Here is a 6000-nt window from a genome sequence, read left to right as displayed (position 1 = left end):
AGAGCAGTAGGATGGGAGGGGGTGGCAGTGGAGGACAGTAGGATGGGAGGGGTGGTAGTGGAGGGCAGTAGGATGGGAGGGGGTGGCAGTGGAGGACAGTAGGATGGGAGGGGTGGTAGTGGAGGGCAGTAAGATGGGAGTGGTGGTAGTGGAGGACAGTATTATGGGAGGAGGGGGAATAGTGGAGGGCAGTATGGGGTGGACTGTACAGCATGACTGGAGGGGGGCAGTGTATGGGAGGGAGCAGAGTGACCATGAGCATCCTCGGGGCAGGGTGCATTTCTCCTACCTTTCTTCCAATGGCAGGGACAGCCTTCAGGCAAGACCCGGAGTCGGGGTGGAGCTTAGACGCGAGGAGAAGGAATTCTCCGGCTCGTTCTGAATGCTGTGGCTCCGCTCGCCACCTCGTCATGACATCACTGGTTGCTAGATGCCAGGTGGGCCGCGTCTAGCAACCAGTTGTTTGGGCAGTGAGCCAGGCAGCAGCTGGGGGTGAAAAATAAAGCTGGTGTTGGGCAGCAGTACACCGAGCAATGAGGGACAGCGGCTATGCGGCTACATTTTTTAGGGGGCATCAGATCGGCCAAGAGGGTAATTCCAGGACATTGTATTGTCCCGGAATGAAGGTGCCCGGGATGTGGGACAGACCTCCCAAGGCGGGACTTTCATGGGCAATTCGGGATAGTTGGGAGATATGGTGGCATGTCAATTTGTTTCCCGTGCAGAAAACTGCATACACATTGCAGATTCCTGTGCAGGAAAAAATCTGCACATGATATCAGTGTTGTGGTGTAAACAAGGCACATAGGGGACAATGTTTTTTCTTGTGCCCTTGCAGAATGTGTGCAGAAAAACTGACATCTGTGCATCATCATGGTGCGAACGAGGCCTAAATGTTCATGTTCATGAGGCCTTAGCCATGAAACAGAAGCCCTTTGCATTTGGCTGCAATGAATGTTACAAAACTAAAATTAAAAGTAAAATTCTGAAAACATTTTCGCTTTATTAAATTGGAATATTTTCCTTAATAACTTTAGCAGTTCACCGACACAATTTGCTTGGGGGTTCTGCACTCAATGTAGAAAACGTGGAAATGAACATCTAACTATTCCTTTAACATCTTATTTCTACTATAATACAGGAAAATCCAGCACTTTTGCCTGCTTTCCGCCATCCTTGTTTCTGCTCCTCCCCTCATACCTTCCAGTTAGTAAACGTCACTATGACTCAGCACTAGTTGCTTTCCATAAAGACCTTTGGCACTGAGGTCCAGAGCAGTCAGCAGGGAGAGATACTCATTTCTGACGACAGCACATCAGCTGGACAAACAATAGTAAGTAGATCTTCACTTCATTTGCCAAACTGTCTATGGCTGTTCGCTCTCCTCACTTTACTACACTCAGGTAACATTTTAACTTGCGATCTTATCAAGGAATGCAGAATATACAGGGAACTGATAGGAACTCTGAGAGTCTTGTATAGAATAATCCTCCAGAAACACTATGATTTTTGGAATTATAAACACTATTTTTAAAATGTTTTTAGTTGTAATCGAATCATTTGTGAAACATTTAACATTGCAGAGCTTAAAATAAGAGGCTGTTCGTGCAATATGCAATAAAAATATAATGGGGGGGGGACACAAATATTAAAAATATAGATCTTTACGTCCTTTAACATTTGGCTGATAACTTTCCTTGTTGGTCCAAGGTCAGGTAGCATGTAAACTTGCAATCTTACTTAAAGAATGCCAATACAAATCAATACAGAAAATGGATGTGCAGGGCGGCAGTATACAGGGGCGGGCTGGGCAGGGTGGCAATTTCCCCCCCCCAGGTCGTGCCAATTTATATGCAAAACGGACAGCGGCCGCCCACAGACTATTTTTTTTTTTTTTCTCGGAGGAAGTCGGGACAGGGGCACGGCCGCATTGTGGCATTCTGGGAGCTGTCCAGGCGAGCGCCCTGTGATTGGGTCATGTACGGGCGGCCGACATGGGCACCTTTGATTGGCCCGGCGGAGCTGGTCACTGTGGAGGCGGGGCTGGTCTGTAGGTGATCGCGACCACTTGCTACGGGAATCCCACCTCTGCCTGGCGTGCTGTGTGTCTTCTGAGGTCTCACTCTCATCTACCCCCTCACAGTCAGTGTACCCTCTCTCTATGCCCACCCCCTCTCTGTCAGTGCACCCCTCTCTATCAGCCCCACCCCCTCTCTGTCAGTGCACTCCCTCTCTGTCAGCCGCAGCAGAGTGCACCATGCCAGCCAGCCACCCACTGACCCACAGCAGGGAGCCAGGCTAGCCTCCCGCAGCAGAGTGCACCGTGCCAGCAGTCACCCACTGACCCACAGCAGGAAACCAGCCAGCCACGGTGACCTACCCACAGCAGGGATCCAGCCAGCCACAGCAGGGAGCCAGCCACGGTGACCCACCCACAGCAGGGAGCCAGCCACAACAGGAGCTAGCCACGGTGACCCACCCACAGCAGGGAGCCAGCCAGCCACAGCAGCGTGCCAGCCAGCCACTCACAGGAGCCAACCAGCTACTGTGACCATCCACAGAAGGATGCCAGCCAGCCACCCACGGTGACCCACCCACACCAGGGAGCCAGCCAGCCACAGCAGGGTGCTGACCAGCCACCCACAAGAACCAGCCACAGAGGACGTGGGAGTCAGCCACCCACAGGAGTCAGCCAGCCACCAACAGCAGCCAGCCACAGAGGACGCGGGAGCCAGCCACAAAGGACGCAGGTGCCAGCCACCAACCGGAGCCAGCCACATAGGACGCGGGAGCCAGCCAGCCACAAAGGACGCTGGTTCCAGCCAGCCACCAACAGCAGCCAGCCGCAGAGGACGCGGGAGCCAGCCAGCCGCAGAGGACGCGGGAGCCAGCCAGCCACAAAGGATGCAGGAGCCAGCCAGCCACCAACAGCAGCCAGCCTCAGAGGACGCGGGAGCCAGCCAGCCTCAGAGGACGCAGAAGCCAGCCAGCCTCAGAGGACGCAGAAGCCAGCCAGCCTCAGAGGACGCAGAAGCCAGCCAGCCTCAGAGGACGCAGAAGCCAGCCAGCCTCAGAGGACGCAGAAGCCAGCCAGCCTCAGAGGACGCAGAAGCCAGCCAGCCTCAGAGGACGCAGAAGCCAGCCAGCCTCAGAGGACGCGGGAGCCAGTCAGCCACAAAGGATGCAGGAGCCAGCCAGCCACAGAGGACGCGGGAGTCAGCCACATCTGCAGTACTCATAGTTAAGGTAAGAGGAGCACTACACAGTGCCAATTTTATTTTTACTTTGAGAGGTTGGGGCAGGGGTGAGTGTACACTCTGTTAGATAGAGGCCCCTCAAGGTCCCGTTAGACTCCTTTTGAAGTCTCCAATGGGTCCTGGAGGGGGTCTCTCTCTAACAGAGACTTTCTAATGGACACTGTTAGAGAGAGACCCCCTCCAGGTCCATTAGACTCTGTTGTAGTCTCTAATGGGGCCTGGAAGGGACACTTTCTAACAGCAGGGAGCCAGGCCAGCCACCTGCAGCAGGGTGCACTGTGCCTGCCAGCCACCCACCCACTGACCCACAGCAGGGAGCCTACTGGCCGCTAGCCATGGCCTGTGTGTTCCGCTGGCCTGTGCCAGCTCAGCAGGTCCCTGCGCTGATGGGCACTGGTAATGGTGACCTGATTCGGTGGTTCAGTGGGCCACTTGACTGGACTTGCCCCTCGGGCCTAAGGCTGCCAGCCCTGCCCTGTCGGCCGCCCCCCCTCCACACTAACATAGCAGCATGGCAGGTCCATGCCTTCTCTAATATCACTACACTGCCTGTCTTATTCACACAAAACATGAAGCGCGGCCCCTATAGACAAAGGGCAGGACTTTTTAAGTTAAGAAGTGGGTGATTGGTTGCTAGGCAGCGGGGCGGTTCTAGCAATAAATAACTCACTTTTAACGGGAAAAGTCCTGCCCGTTGTCCAGAGCGGCTAGGCTCCATGTCTTGTGTGAATAAGGTAGGGTTCTTTGGGGAGGGGGAGTGCTATGCTGTAAAGACGTTTGATATTGAGAGAGGACTGTGATGGGGGCTCAGTCTGTGATTGGGGGGGTCAGTCTGTGATTTGGGGGGGTCAGTCTTTGATGGGGAGTCTGTGATGGGTCAGGACCAGTTTGTGATGGGGGGGTGTCAGGTCAGTCTGACCCCCCCCATCTATGATGGGGGGGTCTGCTATGGGTCAGGTCAGTCTGTAATGGGGGCGGGGCGGCATTGAAGGTCCCGGCCTTGGGGTGGCAAAAGGGAGTAAATTCGGGCCTGACTAGGACAAACTCTCGTGTGACTGGCTGGCTTGATAAATATTCATGAATTAGAAGTTAACCCCTTAAGAGAAGCTTAGGCATACTCAGAAGTAAAGAAATACTTAGGCAGGCTGCAGCCTTAAGCTGGCCATACATGCATATATTTCCCCATCCATGTTAAACAGCGTAGAAGGATGAGTCTCCCCTGCCAGCTATTATATTTTGGACAGCTGGCAGAGGTGCCACCATATCAGTACACTGGCATCAGTTATGGGTGGATTTGCGCTATATACACTCCTGGTTCAAGGTCTAAGCTCTCACCATTGAATTTTGATCAAACTCTGTATAGCCTTAAAACTGTTCCCATCCCCCTCCTAACACCTATTCTAACTAACCTGTGCAAGGGCGGATTGACACTACCTGCAGGTTTTGACCACAGATGGGGGACGTTCCCTTGCGTTTTTACAATGCAGGCACTTTTTTCCCCTTTCTATCCTGAACTTTAATGGAATGTCACAAAGTGACATTCCATTAATTTCTATGCATGGCTACTCATCAGCCATGCATAGAGCCATAGGGTCAGATGGCTGCGTAAAAATGCAGACAGGTTGCATTTTTCCACACTGCTCTGCCAATTAATGTAGAAATTTGAACGGGGCACATAGAAAATCATTGTTTTCTGTGTGCCCTTAAAGAGATCTGCAAGTTTCTTCTACAGAAAAATGCAGCTCTCCTGCACTACTGTGAAGTGAACTTAAGAAAAAGTCATAAGACATACATATTCGCAGGCTGCTCTGGTCATGTGATCTCCTCTGTGGCAGCCAGTGCCAGCTGCAGGGAAGAGGAGGTGAGCTCTGACAATAGATCGTAATTAGGGATGAGCTTCGTGTTCGAGTCGAACCCATGTTCGACTCGAACATCGGCTGTTCGATCGTTCGTCGAATTGCGAAAGTTATGGGCCGTTCACGCCAAATTCGTGTGGCGCGTCACGGCCCATAATTCACTGCGGCATCGCAGTGCATTGCTGGCTGATGATTGGCCAAGCATGCACTATGCCCCGCATGCTTGGCCAATCACAGCGCCATCAGTAGAGAGAGCCGTAATTGGCCAAAGCCAAGGAGGCTTTGGCCAATTATGGCTCAGGGGATTTAGTACACGCCCCACACTATATAAGGCCGCCTGCACGGTGGCCCTGTGTAGTGTGTGTTCCGGCGTTCATTGAGAGAGAGAGAGAGAGAGAGAGACAGACAGTGACATTTGATTTGAGTTAGATCGATTAGGCAGAACAGTCAGTCAGTTAGCTGCACTTACAGTGTATTGTGTATATATATGCATCCCAGGTGTTGCATATATATATATATATATATATATATATATATATATATATATATATATATATATACACTGTATTCAGTTTAGCTAGATCCGTTCTTGTTATCTTCCTACTGACAGGCAGGCTTGTCTTGTTACAGTATTTACAGCTACCTGAAGAAAATTACTGGTGTTCCTTTGATCCTATTAGTACCACAGTCAGGCAGCTAGACTATTTACAGTTAGTGCAGTGCATCCTGCTCACAGTGTTCAGCTAGATCCGTTCCTGTTATCTTCTTACTGACAGGCAGGCTTGTCTTGTTACAGTATATACAGCTACCTGAAGAAAATTACTGGTGTTCTTTTGATCCTATTAGTACCACAGTCAGGCAGCTAGACTATTTACAGTTAGTGCAGT

General features: G+C 51.5%; 1 pseudogene; it reads left to right on the top strand.

Annotated features, from left to right (window-relative positions):
• The first annotated feature begins 1221 nt into the window (after positions 1 to 1221).
• The window catches only part of LOC141106319 (glutathione S-transferase P 1-like), a 50420-nt pseudogene continuing 45641 nt past the window's right edge, over positions 1222 to 6000 (top strand).

Source organism: Aquarana catesbeiana, linkage group LG08, assembly GCF_042186555.1.
Source record: "Aquarana catesbeiana isolate 2022-GZ linkage group LG08, ASM4218655v1, whole genome shotgun sequence".
NCBI classification, from domain to species: Eukaryota; Metazoa; Chordata; class Amphibia; order Anura; family Ranidae; genus Aquarana; species Aquarana catesbeiana.
The sequence above is the reverse complement of the archived record's forward strand: the minus strand, read 5'-3'. Positions and strand labels throughout refer to the sequence as shown.